We start from the raw sequence: 14,204 nt of genomic DNA, 5'->3' as shown, positions 1-14,204 counted from the left end.
CAATTTATTCAAGAAATGTAGTGCATTTTAGAAGATGGGGAATCAGCCTGACACCCGAGAAGTATCTGTGGTTGCTACTGTTCTAAGCTAATTGTAACTCAAACTTGGCACACATCAGCTCAGTAGAATGAGTAGATGAATTCTTTGAGGTCGGAGACTGGTCCTGTTTATTGTCTTATCACAGGTGACTAGATCAAAAGAAGGACATAATGTGTATTTGGTTGATTATATGTGGCCTCAAATGAATATGCACTTTCCAGGCATGGTCTTAGCAGTGCCAGAGTTACATCGTGGTGAGTTCAAATCCAACAGAAAGTAGCAACAACCGTGAGAATCCAGACTCCAGGACTGATGCTTTACAATTGTTTCAACTCTAAATTCATTCCAGCGCAGTGGCCTCACCTTTGTGCTTTAAATTAGCCGTTATGAGTTTTTGTCTCACGGCTAAACTAAATCTCTGCGGGTACTTTTATTGCATGCAGTCGCATATATTTCTTCTCGCAGAAAAACCTAAGTGAAAGATAACTCAGCAATGCGCAGCTGAGACTGCCACACGCTTCTGTTGAGAGGAAAGGAAGAAGGACGAGAACATCCTGCCTGTGTGTATTGTATTCAATGAAACAAAGCACCATCTGGATAAAGTCATTTTGTTTTCATGCCAGTTAAGATTTAGGCTTAGGTCCTCATATCTTCTTTTATATTAATCTTTTTAATATTAAGGAGCTTTAACTTGATAAATACTTAATAATTCTCTTTTTCTAATTGACTTTGAATGAGGACAGATAAACAATGGCAGATAATTAGGGCCAAAATTTATTATGACATTGATTTATTTCGCGAGTAAAGCTATAAGAAACGTTGGGGCCGGGCGCGGTGGCTCAAGCCTGTAATCCCAGCACTTTGGGAGGCCAAGACGGGCGGAACACGAGGTCAGGAGATCGAGAGCATCCTGGCTAACACAGTGAAACCCCGTCTCTACTAAAAAAAAAAAATACAAAAAACTAGCCGGGCGAGGTGGCGGGCGCCTGTAGTCCCAGCTACTTGGGAGGCTGAGGCAGGAGAATGGTGGGAACCCGAAAGGCGGAGGTTGCAGTGAGCTGAGATCCGGCCACTGCACTCCAGCCTGGGCGACAGAGCAAGACTCTGTCTCAAAAAAAAAAAAAAAAACAAAAAACAAAAGAAATGTTGGAAAGACAGCTCATATATATCTCTACATATGGACATACATAGGTTTTACCTATAAATGCGCTCATATATATGTATATGTGTATATGTATATACGTATATATATGAGATACACACACACGCACACACACACATATATATATGAGAGAGCGAGAAAGAATGCAAAAAAATGCAACCAGGAAAAAATGCTGGGGAAATTATACCAAAATGCTAACAGAAGTTGTTAGAGTCTTGCGATTGGGAGCATCTCTCTTTTTTTCTTCAACTTTTATTTTAATTTCAGGGGTACACATGTAGGATGTGCAGGTTTGTTACATGGGTAAACATGTGTCATGGTGGTTTGCTGCACAGATCATCCCATCTCCTAGATATTAAGCTCAGCATCCGTCAGCTATTCTTCCTGATGCTCTCCCTCTCCGGGCACTCCTCCACAGGCCCCAGTGTGTGGCCTTCCCCGCAAGGTGTCCATGTGTTCTCTCATTCTGCTCCCACTTATGAATGACTGCATGTGATGTTTGGTTTTCTGTTCCTGCATTCGTTTGCTGAGGATAATGCTTCCAGCTCCATCCATGTCCCTGCAAAGGACACAACTTCATTCTTTTGTATGGCTGCATAGTATTCCATGGTGTATACGTACCACATTTTCTTTATCTTGTCTATCACGGATAGACATTCAGGTTGATTCCATGTCTTTGCTATTGTGAATAGTCCTGCAATGAACATACATGTGCATGTATCTTTATAATAGAATGATTTATATCCATTTGAGTATATATCCAGTAACAGAATTGCTGAGTCGAATGGTATTTCTGCCTCCAGGTCTTTGAGGAATCACCACACTGTCTTCCACAACGGTTGAAATATTTGCACTCCCATTTACAGTGTAAAGGCATCCCTTTTTCTCCACCACCTTGCCAGAATCTGTTGGTTTTTGACTTTTTAATAATAATGCCTCTCATTCTGACTGGCGTGAGATGTTATCTCATTGTGGTTTTTCTCTGATGATCAGTGATGTTGAGCTTTTTTTTTCATATGTTTGTGGGCCGCATGTATGCCTTCTATTGAGAAGTGTCTGTTCAAGTCCCTTGCCCACTTTTTAATGGGGTTATTTTATTTTTTCTTGTAAAGTTGTTTAAATTACTTGTAGACTCTCAATATTAGACCTTTGTCAGATGGATAGATTGCAAAAATCTTCTCCCATTCTGTAGGTTGTCTCTTCACTCTGATGACAGTTTCTTTTGCTCTGCAAAAATTAAACTAAACTAAAACTAAAACTAAACTAAAAAGCTGTGCAGAAGCTTTTTAGTTTAATTAGATCCCATTTGTCAATTTTTGCTTTTGTTGCCATTGCTTTTGGTATGTCTTCATGAAGTCTTTGCCCATGCGTATGTCCTGAAGGGTATTGCTTAGATTTTATTCTAGAGTTTTTATTGTTTGGGTTTTCCATTTAAGTCTTTAATTAATCTTGAGTTAATTTTTTTGTATGCTGTAAGGAAGGGGTCCAGTTTCAATGTTCTGCACGTGGCTAGCCAGCTCTCCCAGCACCCACATAGGGAGCCCTTTCCCCATTGTTCTTTTCGTCAGGTTTGTCAAAGATCAGATGATTGTAGATGTGCAGTCTTATTTCTGAGTTATCTGTTCTGTTCCATTGGTTTGTGTGCCTAAGAACATCTTCTCTTTTCTGTTTTACAGTTTCTGTGTGTGGTTACATCAAATAAAGCAATCAATAATGATGAAATTAATTATTAATCCCTAGGCTAAAAAGAAATCTTTGGAGTGTAGATTTCTTTTCTTTCGGTGCGATCGTAGCTCACTGAAACCCTGGCCTCCAGCAAGCCTTCCATCTTGGTCTTCCAAAGTGCTTGAATTACAGGCATGAGCCACTGTGCCTGGCTCTATCTTTTTTTTTTTTTTTTTAGTTGTAAGTAGCTTTTATTGATTGTTAAGCATGTGCCATATAGGAGGCATCCATACATCATATCATTTAATTCTATTACTATTTCCATGGCACAGATATTACTATTACTTTCATTTTAAGGAGTAGGAAATTGTGACTTATATAATTAATTGTGCTAAGTCAGGTTAAGTAAAGAGTTACGTATATCATTGAGTAAAACTCCAATTCTGATTGATTCTTAATCAGGGCATAACCTCTTAGCTCTTGTTGAGGGCTCAAAACGGGAACCTCAAATAGGAACTAAGGACTGAATAATAAACTCGAGGCCTCATAAGTTTAGTGTCTTGGGGAAAAATGTATTCTTTCTAGATTTGGGTTTTCATAAACAGAATTTTCATATGTCTAACTGAGTTTTTCACTTGTAATCAGAATATTTAGCAACATGAAGTCAGCTTTGTGGGATTGGAAGTCAGAGAAGGCAAAAGTTTTTAGCATGTTTCCTCATGACTAATTTTAATTTTCTACCCCACCCAATTCTAAACTGCTATTGCATTCTTGCCTGACCTCAGAGATCACTCTCATTTCTTGGGGACAAAATTTGCTGGCTGTATTTAGTATTCCTGGGCAATTGTCCATCTTCCAAGTAAGAGAGTTTTGGGAAATGTGCACCCTCTGTACACATGGAAACAGGAGGACCCTTCCCTGCTCTGTGAATTGTAGGGCGAAGTGCTCCCATAGCCCTAATTCAAGGGCAGTGACGGCCAGATCATACGGAACCTTTCCAGTGGAACCTTCGCAGAGTGGGTGGGTGGCGTCTTCTTTCTGTTCCTTGGGACCATCTGACTCAGCATGTCTGATTGGCCATCCTCTAAGAACAACTCTGAATGACAACAACAGCCTTTGTCTCACAGCAAAGAGGTTTCTCTGAGCCAATGTGTTTGGCCTGGAGATGAGCCCCAAACAGTTTTACATCAGAACAGTTGAATTTGTCTTAAAAAATTGTTTGTACTGACTGTTTGGAATTTGAATGGCAGGGGTAGATGAATCTTGCTGGTGGCTGTCAAGTATGACAGTGTTAATCTGAGTTAGACTGTTAAACGGGGAGCATAATTCAGGGAAAAAACTTATTTTCACATGAAATGTTAGTACTTTCCATCTTGGTGAGAGTTTCCTGCTCATTCCTTTTGGATTGACCTGAGATGGTTTGCTTTGGTTTTAAAACGAAAACAAAAATGAAGAGAAGAAGCCCATATAATGTCTTCAACTATCTTATTACATAGTAGACTAGCTAAGAGTGCTAATGGAATTAAATAAAGAATGATGCAACTTGCATGCTGTTTAAAACCATTTATAACACAGCCCAAAGGTACCAGGATATGTTCAGCATTGTCTAATTTAGAAAAATGAAGAGCCGAGTTGGGAGGAATAATGACCATCAGATCACAGTGTAGAATTGTGTGGTGAGTAAAAGCACAGCCTGTCTTTCTTTCACGGGCCACACTCAGTCTTCTTGAATTGTCAGAATTTCACCAAGTAAAAGGCACTCACCACCTCAATCTCCAAATTCATATTCCCTGTTTCGACTGCCCCAACCATGTGCAATTTGTAACAATTTACCCAATAATAAATAAATGATCTTATTGTGATGAAACAAATGGCCTTTAATCATGGGATTTTCATTGTATCTTTAATGAACATTGATTACCATCGTGATTATAATGATTGTGATCTGTTACAATAAATTTACAAGTAAACAGTGCACACCTGCAAGCAGCCAGGGAAGATTTGAAATCAATCCAGCAACAAAAGTTATCTTTTTAACCTTCCGTGTTCTTAACTGCTATTTGTTTTGAAAGGTATTTGAAATGAACATTAAACATGTCACAAAACTTGCTTTTTGTGCTCAATAATTTATTTCTTGTTAGAACAGTCTTTCAGGCTAATTAAGATGAATTGTTTGTAATTAACAGAAACCTGGCATTCATAGATTGGCTTGAAGTCTGAATTTTAAATGACTAAAAGAATAGGAACCTTGAAATTAGAAAATGATTACTTATTCTGTAATTTGCTGCCCAAGTGAGTACCTACCTGTTCATGATGTAGATCACTACAAATATTGAGCTGCTATTGTCTCAAGCAACACCAATATTGAAAAGCAAATCTTAAGGGCTAAAAAAACAAGTCTTTAAAAAAGATCACAGATTCAGGTTGAGTACATCTTGAACAATTAGAACATTTCTCTGAAACTGATTAGTTGTCTTCTTCCAGACATATGTTTCTTTCCTTTTCCATTCTTTCAGATTTTCTTCATTTCTTTAGTTTCTAGACTAATGACATTTTAGATGGGAAAGAATGTCAGCTGATTCAACTTGGTGATCTGGGTTAAATAACATATTTTTCCTCTACTATAAAGACATGGGATTGAGCTAGATGATCTTTTAAAGCCCCTTACAGCCCCTAAATGGAAAAAGTTCAACACTTTTTCTTCATTCTTTTGTGTTCTGTTTGTACTCTGAGTAATTCTTTGGGCCAGGTTTGCTATCGATGAAGATCCAACCCAGTGGTTCGGAGACCATTGACATTCAGGCTCCTTGGCCACATCCCGGGTCCTCAGGATTCATAGGTCCAGGGCAGCCTCAGGAATCAGCGTGTTGAGAGCCCACCTGTCTTGGTTCTGGGGTATTCTGTGGACCCTCCCTATAGACCAAACAGTTTGCTTAGTTTTATGTAATAACACACCATTAACAGCTGGCCTTGTGTTGAGCATCATCTATTATAAGCAAACAAAATTTAGCAAATATCATGAAAGGCAGTTTTTAAAGAATTCTGTTTAATGAAGATGTCTGTTTTTCTTATAGTTTTTTATAAAGGAGCATAAAGAGCAAAGATACTGAAACAATGAATAAGGCTTCAGTTCTAACTACCAAAAAAAGTCATTTATCAGTCTCTGTCTGGAGAAAAGTATGGTTCAAGATCAAAGATTCTATGTGGCCTGGCCAAGTTTAATTGGAAAGAGCTGATGAATTTATCGTTATAGGTGATGAATGTATAGTTAGTTTAAGCCATCACAAATGAGAGGGAACACTGTTTACATCTTATCATAGGATGTTCTAAAGGGTTTCGGGTATCTGGAGTTGAGCTTCTTGGGTTAACTCGAGTGGGCAGAATTCTGGCTGGTAGGAGAGCTGAGTGATCTCATTGACAGGAACCCAGGGCCCACAATGGCATTCTGTGCCTTGTCCATGCAGACTATCCCTTGTCCATGTGGCCACCTTGTGTGCTGGTCCGTCCATCACTGTTTTATATAGGAAATCCAGTACCAGCCACTTTCCTCATCTTGCAGAGTTTTACTGATGATCTAAGGAAGGGTGATGTGCTGCATACTCCTCTGACTTCTTTATCCATATCTCCACTATATTTTATCTCATATTTTTATTTATTTATTTTTTTGAGATGGAGTCTCTCTCTACTGCCCAGGCTGGAGTAAAATGGTGTGATCTCAGCTCCCTGCCACCTCCACCTCCCGGGTTCAAGTGATTATCCCACCTTGGCCTCCTGAGCAGCTGGGATTACAGGTGCCCACCACCATGCCCAGCTAATTTTTGTATTTTTGTGGAGAGGGGGTTTCACCATGTTGGCCAAGTTGGTCTTGAACTCCTGACCTCAGGTGATCTGCCCACTTCAGCCTCCCAAAGTGTTGGGATTAAAAGCCTGAGCCACTGTGCCCAGACACTCTCACCCTTTAAAAAATCTTTAAAGTAGAAATTACTCCCTTGTTTCAGAAAGGACAGTCTTAGACACAGGACTTCTAACCACGATGTTTTCTAGGTAATTAACAGTGCTGCCTGAAAAAAATCTCTAGGCTGGGGGCGGTGGCTCACACCTGTAATCCCAGCACTTTGGGAGGCCAAGGGGGGCAGATCACGAGGTCAGGAGATCAAGACCACGGTGAAACCCCATCCCTACTAAAAATACAAAACATTAGCTGGGCGAGGTGGCGGCACCTGTAGTCCCAGCTACTCGGGAGGCTGAGGCAGGAGAATGGCGTGAACCCGGGAGGCGGAGCTTGCAGTGAGCTGAGATGGTGCCACTGCACTCCAGGCTGGGCCGCAGGGCGAGACTCCGTCTCAAAAAAAAAAGAAAAAATTCTGATGAATCGCTCTCCTCCACCCATGGGGCCCCTGACGTGTGAATAGAAATAGTTTGGAATCTACTGTATTAATAGTTTTAATTCTAATGCTTCTCAAACCCTTTAATGAGCTACTAAAAATTGTATATCTCCATGCATGGAGAGAGGGAGAAGTGTCATGAGTTACATTAAACAGATGGAATCTTTGTTTCATAGAACCTTTAATGACATCTTGCATAATATCAGGATCTCACGGAGCACAGTTTTAGAGGATTCCTCTTGAGAAGGAGAAAGAGAAAAAGAGAAATTTTCCCTTACGTGCTTTGAGGAAATGCAAAATTGTGAAGAAAGAGGAGGTGCAGCCTGACCTGGGAGGCTGCACCAGAGTTTCAGGCAAAGGAATGGAGTGTGGCCAGAAAGTAAAAGGGGACATTTTTGCACATGTACTTTGAAATGCACAATTTTCTTCTCAGGATCCTTTTACATAGTGATTCCTAACCTCTTTGAATATGAGAGTCCCTCTTTCCAACAAAATTTTGAGTTTCCCCTTATGATTAAATAATTATACTTTTGCTGTGTTTTTACTGAGATACTATATCATGATGAAACGTTACTGTGATAAAACAGCAATGAAATATCACTACACACTTACTAAGATGGCTAGCATCTACAACACGGACTACACACTCACTAAGATGGCTAACATCTACCACACGGACTACACACTCACCAAGATGGCTAACATCTACCACACGGACTACACACTCACTAAGATGGCTAGCATCTACCACACGGACTACACACTCACTAAGATGGCTAACATCTACAACACAGACTACACACTCACTAAGATGGCTAGCATCTACCACACGGACTACACACTCACTAAGATGGCTAGCATCTACCACACGGACTACACACTCACTAAGATGGCTAACATCTACCACACAGACTACACACTCACTAAGATGGCTAACATCTACCACACGGACTACACACTCACTAAGATGGCTAGCATCTACCACACGACTACACACTCACTAAGATGGCTAACATCTACAACACAGACTACACACTCACTAAGATGGCTAGCATCTACCACACGGACTACACACTCACTAAGATGGCTAGCATCTACCACACACGGACTACACACTCACTAAGATGGCTAACATCTACCACACGGACAACACACTCACTAAGATGGCTAGCATCTACCACACGGACAACACACTCACTAAGATGGCTAGCATCTACAACACAGACTACACACTCACTAAGATGGCTAGCATCTACCACACGGACTACACACTCACTAAGATGGCTAGCATCTACCACACGGACTACACACTCACTAAGATGGCTAACATCTACAACACGGACAACATCAAATCCTGCCGAGGAGCAGCAGCAACTCGCTTTCATCGCTGGTGGGAAAGCAACACGCTATGGCCACTTTGGAGGACACTTTGGCAGTTTCTTTAAAAATTAAGCATCCTCTTACCAGAGGATTCAGCAATTGCACTCTTTGATAGTTACCAAATGCGTTAAAAACTTACATCCGCATGAAAACTGTCACGTGATGCCTGCAGCAGCTTTATTCAGAATTGCCCAAACTTGGACGCAAGCAAGATGCCCTTCAGCAGGTGAATAGATAAACAAACTGTACCATGTCGGACAATGGACTCGCATTCCTCAACGAAAGGAACCGACCTGTCAAGGATGACAAACATGGAGGATCCTGAATAAATATTACTGAGTGAAAGAGGCCAGTCTGAAAAGGCTGCATACTGTGTGATTGCAACTACATGATCTTCTGAAAAAGGCAGAAAAAAGATCAGTGAGTGCCTTGAATTGGGGTGGAAGGGAGGGATGAGGAGACAGAACACAGAAGATGTTTAGGGCAATGAAAATTGCTGGATGATACTAAAATGGTGGGTACGTATCTTCATACATTGGTCAAAACCCATAGAATGTACACCACCAAGAGTGAACCTTACTACATACCACAGACACTTTGGGTAATAATGGTGTGTGCAACTAGGTTCGTGGATTCTAACAAATGTTCTGCTCTGGTTCAGGACGTTGGTAGTGGGGGAAGCTGTGCGTGTGTGGAGGGAGAGGGTATATATGTACTCTCTGCACTTGCTCTAAAACTGCTCTAAAAATAAAGTCTACTACATTTTAAATCATTAAAAATGCACTTAGCCTATGACTCAGCAGTCACATTCTTGGGCATTTACCTGAGAGAAAGAAAATCTTCTGTACACACACACACACACAGACACACACACACACACACACACACTAATATGACCTTAACAATCCATCTGAGTTAATCTGTAGTCTGTTACTCAGAATAGCAGCTTGTGATTCATTTGCAAATAGTGCTTGGTGCGATTGTAGGTTGGGGGAACCCGTAAGGGGTGGTGTCAGGGACCAGCAGATTGGGATCATTGCCTTGTAGTTAAATGGCCTCTACTTTCAAGCTTTGGAGATTCTACCACCAAAGTCTATGTCTTGCATAGATGAGTTTCATGCTATATACACATTTTGAGTTGCTATACACATCTGCTACTTGCATATTAATATTTTCAGCCAAACCTATTAATGTGGGAGAATGATCATTGAAACTCAGTGTAAACATTTAGCCCCAAGCATGTATCGAACACCTTCCCTGGACACTCTATTTTCAACACTGAGGCTGTGAAGTCTGAGCCAAGACTCCTTATGGCCTAAGTTATACGTATGCGATACACAACAGTAAAACACTACATCTAGGAAGTTCTTTTTCATGACCCAATACATTTTCTGAAATGTTTTATTGAGACGTGTTTTGGTGTGGGATTTATATTTTTTATTCATATTCAGATGTATATCTGCTTAATCATATGGTAGGCAGTTAATGTATGCAGTGTGCATGTATCACTCCCCTTATACTTGTAATAAAAATACCCCTTTTGGAGCACCTGCGATGTGCCAGGAAGTTGTGTTCCTGGTTTACATACATTCATAACAATCTTGCAATAACCCTGAAAGACAGCTATTGTACTATTTTACGGAGGTTAAGAAATATGATGATAATGACGGAGTTCATAAGTAGCAGAACTAAATTGTGCTTTAAACCCAAGCATATCCAATGTTTAAATGATGGTGGTGATGATGATGTTAAGATTAATTTTCATAGTTTTAGATAAGGACTATTTTTTTTTTCACAAATGTTTGCTTACTATTATACCTAGTGGTTAAGAGCCCAGGCTGTAGACCAAACTATCAGAGTTAAAATCTTATTTACAGAATTTATGTGCTGTGTAATCCTGGGCAAGCTATTGACATTTTCGTGTTTTTATTTCCCCATTTAAAAATGGGGATAATGATATACTTACAGAAATGCTGTAAGACTCAAGTGATGTAAAGATGTTTAGAAGAGTCCCTGGCACATAGTAAGCGCTTAATCTATATTAGCTATTATAATTATTATTAAACATTTTTAAAAATTTAGGTGGCATTCCTGCAACATTTTTATTTTAGAGTGTTTATGAGTTTTCTGTATCATTGGCCACTGCTTGAAATTCTGATTGCTCATTATTTTCCATTCGGTGTGAAACTCCCTGGAACTGGCAGGTCCCTGCCCTTAACTGGTCTGATTGGGTTCATCCCTGAACACCTCTAATCAGCACCTTCAGACGGCCGTCCAGCCGCCATCTCCCTGATGCAGAAATGGCACACATTCAGAAGACGCTTGAAATGAAGGCTGTGGGGCCAAAATGTTTATTTTTGAAAATTTTATGGAGTATGAGCTACATAGCATTGTTTTATTGCAAAAACATGAGATTATTCTCCTCTGCTTCTTTATAATGTGGATACCCAGGATAATTTAGTGTCAGTGTTGATGAGAACTCAAGGTATTTTGAAGCGGATTTAGGAGTGTATTTGTGAGTCCTAATATTCTATAAGAAAAATGCTTTCACGCCTCATGGTTGCTATGTTAGGCTATGTACAGTAGCTTGGAATTACATTAGTTGTAGAAACGTCAACTTTGTTGATGTGAGATACTTTTCTCCCAAGAGGAAGACTGAAAATGGCATATGAACCAGTTAATCGGAATGAGCTGCTGTTTGTGGCGTGCCCTGACGTTCATTCCCTAGTGTTGATGTGGTTACGTTCAGCGTGTCACATGCAAAGTGTAGGGACTCATTTGTGGCAGAGTGTAGTACACAAACCCTTTCCTTCATTGATCTTTTAAGATCAAAATGTACATTTCTAAAACTATGTTTTCAAACCATGACTGTGTAGTCTGGGTTTATGTTTGTCTTTGATCTTAAAAGCACCTTTTTGTGTTTCTAACAGTGACATGACAACGTACAACAATGGTTGAGCTCCAACTCTGTATTCAAGAAGGATCAATTTTACACAGTTTAGGTTTAATGTGACTGAAGTAAAGAGAAGTTTATGAAGTATATTTCATTTTATGTCAGGCCATTAGTAGCAATATGTAGGAGAGAAATTAGGATCTTGGAAGTTACACATCAGAATACTGTTTTAAAATTAACTTGCACTTTAAAGAATAGAAACGTACAAGTAATTTGGAGAAAACTGTTCACTGTAGATCCCAGATACTTAGGTAAACAGGTGCTATAAACAGACCTTAGCGTTTTCATCTCCTTTGTACAGCACAAAACAAATACGCCATAGGATATGTGTTTAATGGGGAAAACAATATGAAAGAAGATAATTCTTAAACAGAAGAACACTCCACAAAACTTATCCAGTGAGGACCATCAGGATTCGCAGACAAAAAGCGCTTCCCTCTCTGCTCCCAGACCCCCTGAGGCGAGGCTTACATGAGAAAAGGAATGTGCATCTCATTAAAAATTGTAGTCTCGAAAATGTCGTAAATCTTTCATTTCCCACTCAAGAATGTAGTCCTCCTGCAGCCTGACAGAGACAGAGAAAGGAAGCAAGGCTTTTTTTTTTTTTTCATCTTTTTCTTAAGTTAATTGAGAGTCTGCTGTAGCTCTGAAGTGTTTTAATTCTTACAAAGAAATAAAATGATGGCAAGTGTGTTTTAAGATGTAATAGATGTTTCTTCAAAGCAATGAACATAATGCACTTGGGAATAGTATCACTGCAAAATGAAAATTTTAACTCTTGCATTTTAAACTAACATAGTCAGATGAGCATGGCTGGAAAATGTGAATTTACATAAATATTCTCGTAGTACCTACATCATTTGTGGAAACTTTTGAATACAGTAATTGATTAATTTAGATAGAGTGTATTTCTTTTCCATCAAACTCTAAGTTGGCTAAATATGAAATACAGAAGTGTGACTAAATGGAATGGTGGTTTGACTGATGACTTACTAGATGGAAATCATCAGTAATAAATGCATCTTATAGCAGCAAAATACGGCAAGACAATTGGCATAAAATACTGTGTAATAAATTCAGTAAATTATAGTTTGTCTCTTGGAAGTTAGTTGATGACTCAATCTGGTAATTAATGCTCATTCTAAGGTTGTCTTCCAAATGAACGAAGTCACGAAGGAAACAGACTAAAGGGTCCTGAAGAAAGCATTCAGTTGCTTTATCCACCTTTCCTCAATTCCTCTAGGAATATCCTCTAGGGTATCTGTAGTGTTGCCAATTAGGCCTGCAAGGGAAACAAACATGTGTGTTCCAGTCGGAGGAGTCAGAAGTCACTACTGACGCGGAAAAGCACTTTCCAAGTTTTGGCAATGCTGTAGAAGTTGGTAATCATACTACACTGCAGGTAGAAACATATATTTTTTAAAAGTCCAAAATGATGAATGAACTATTTGAGATCAGGCTGCAAAGCTCTTTACTATCTTTTTGCCACTCTATAAATATGGAAGTTGAAAACGTGAAGTGTTCGGAAACTTTTGTAGTAATTTAGCAGGATAATTTTGTTTATTGACTCTAATAATTAAATATTGGGGTCTGTATTTTGTATGTCTGTTTTTTAAATTTCATTTTTATAATAACTCAGTTTTTATTTTGTTTAACAGAGTATTGATTCTGCAACAAACTGGGAAGAAACCTGGCAATTCGCCATAGCATAGCTAGCTGAGAAGCCTAAGTCTGAATTCCAGCTAAATGGCAGCAGACTAAATAGAGCGGCAGTCGGCGAACTGCACGTAGCCCGTGAACAAAACCCCATCCACCACCTGTGTGTTTTTTATGGCCCACAGGTGAGTCTGTCTTTACAGACGAATGTTTGCAACCGATTTGACAAGAGGGAACACTCACTTTGAACCCCAACTAAGCAAAACATGATCACCTCTCCCCTCAAAAAAAGTTTTGGTTCTTCTCATTAATACATTTGTATTATGACAAAATCATAGTCAATTTTTATCATATTCTAAATTTTGACAATACAATATAAATCATGGGATTTTTTTCCCTTGTTACATATGTACATATATTAGGCCCTCAATTGTTCCTCATGACCTACAAAGCCCTAAATATTTCCTGTCTGGCCCTTTACTGAAAGAAACTGTCAACTGCCAGAACAGAAAAATATTTTCCAGCTCTTAACAGTTCTTACAAGTGCAAATATAGGTATATTTCCCAAGCTCACACAATAAATGTTTTACATATATACATAGTAATATCATTTAAATGTTTACAGATACTTTTCTAAGATAATCTAAAGTAATGTTTTCTAGTTTTATAATTTAGATATTTTACTCACGTATTTAAGCACACATTTTCATCACAAAATAATACAATTCTCCCTGTGTATCCATGGAGGACTGGTTCCAGGACACCTAGGGACACCAAAATCCTGGGATGCTCAAGTCTCTGATATAGAAAATGGTGTAATATTTGCATATAACCCATGCACATCCTTTTTATACTTTAAATTATCTCTAGATTACTTACAATACCTAATACCATGTAAATACCACGTAAATAGTTGTTAGGCTGTATCATTTAGGAAATAACAAGAAGGAAAAACGTCGGTCCG

General features: G+C 39.1%; 1 long non-coding RNA gene across 1 annotated transcript in view; it reads left to right on the top strand.

The window, feature by feature from the left end:
- LOC117086232 overlaps window positions 1-13,572 on the top strand; it is a 148,255-nt gene extending 134,683 nt beyond the window's left edge. Inside the window, exon 3 of the long non-coding RNA XR_004438252.1 lies at window positions 13,243-13,572. This is a non-coding gene — a long non-coding RNA (uncharacterized LOC117086232). The remainder of the gene's footprint in view (window positions 1-13,242) is intronic.
- Window positions 13,573-14,204: the final 632 nt, after the last annotated feature.

This window comes from Trachypithecus francoisi, unplaced genomic scaffold (genome assembly GCF_009764315.1).
Source record: "Trachypithecus francoisi isolate TF-2019V2 unplaced genomic scaffold, Tfra_2.0 Lachesis_group1, whole genome shotgun sequence".
Lineage (NCBI taxonomy): Eukaryota > Metazoa > Chordata > Mammalia > Primates > Cercopithecidae > Trachypithecus > Trachypithecus francoisi.
Note: the sequence above shows the minus strand (reverse complement) of the source record. Positions and strands in the feature narration are given on the sequence as shown.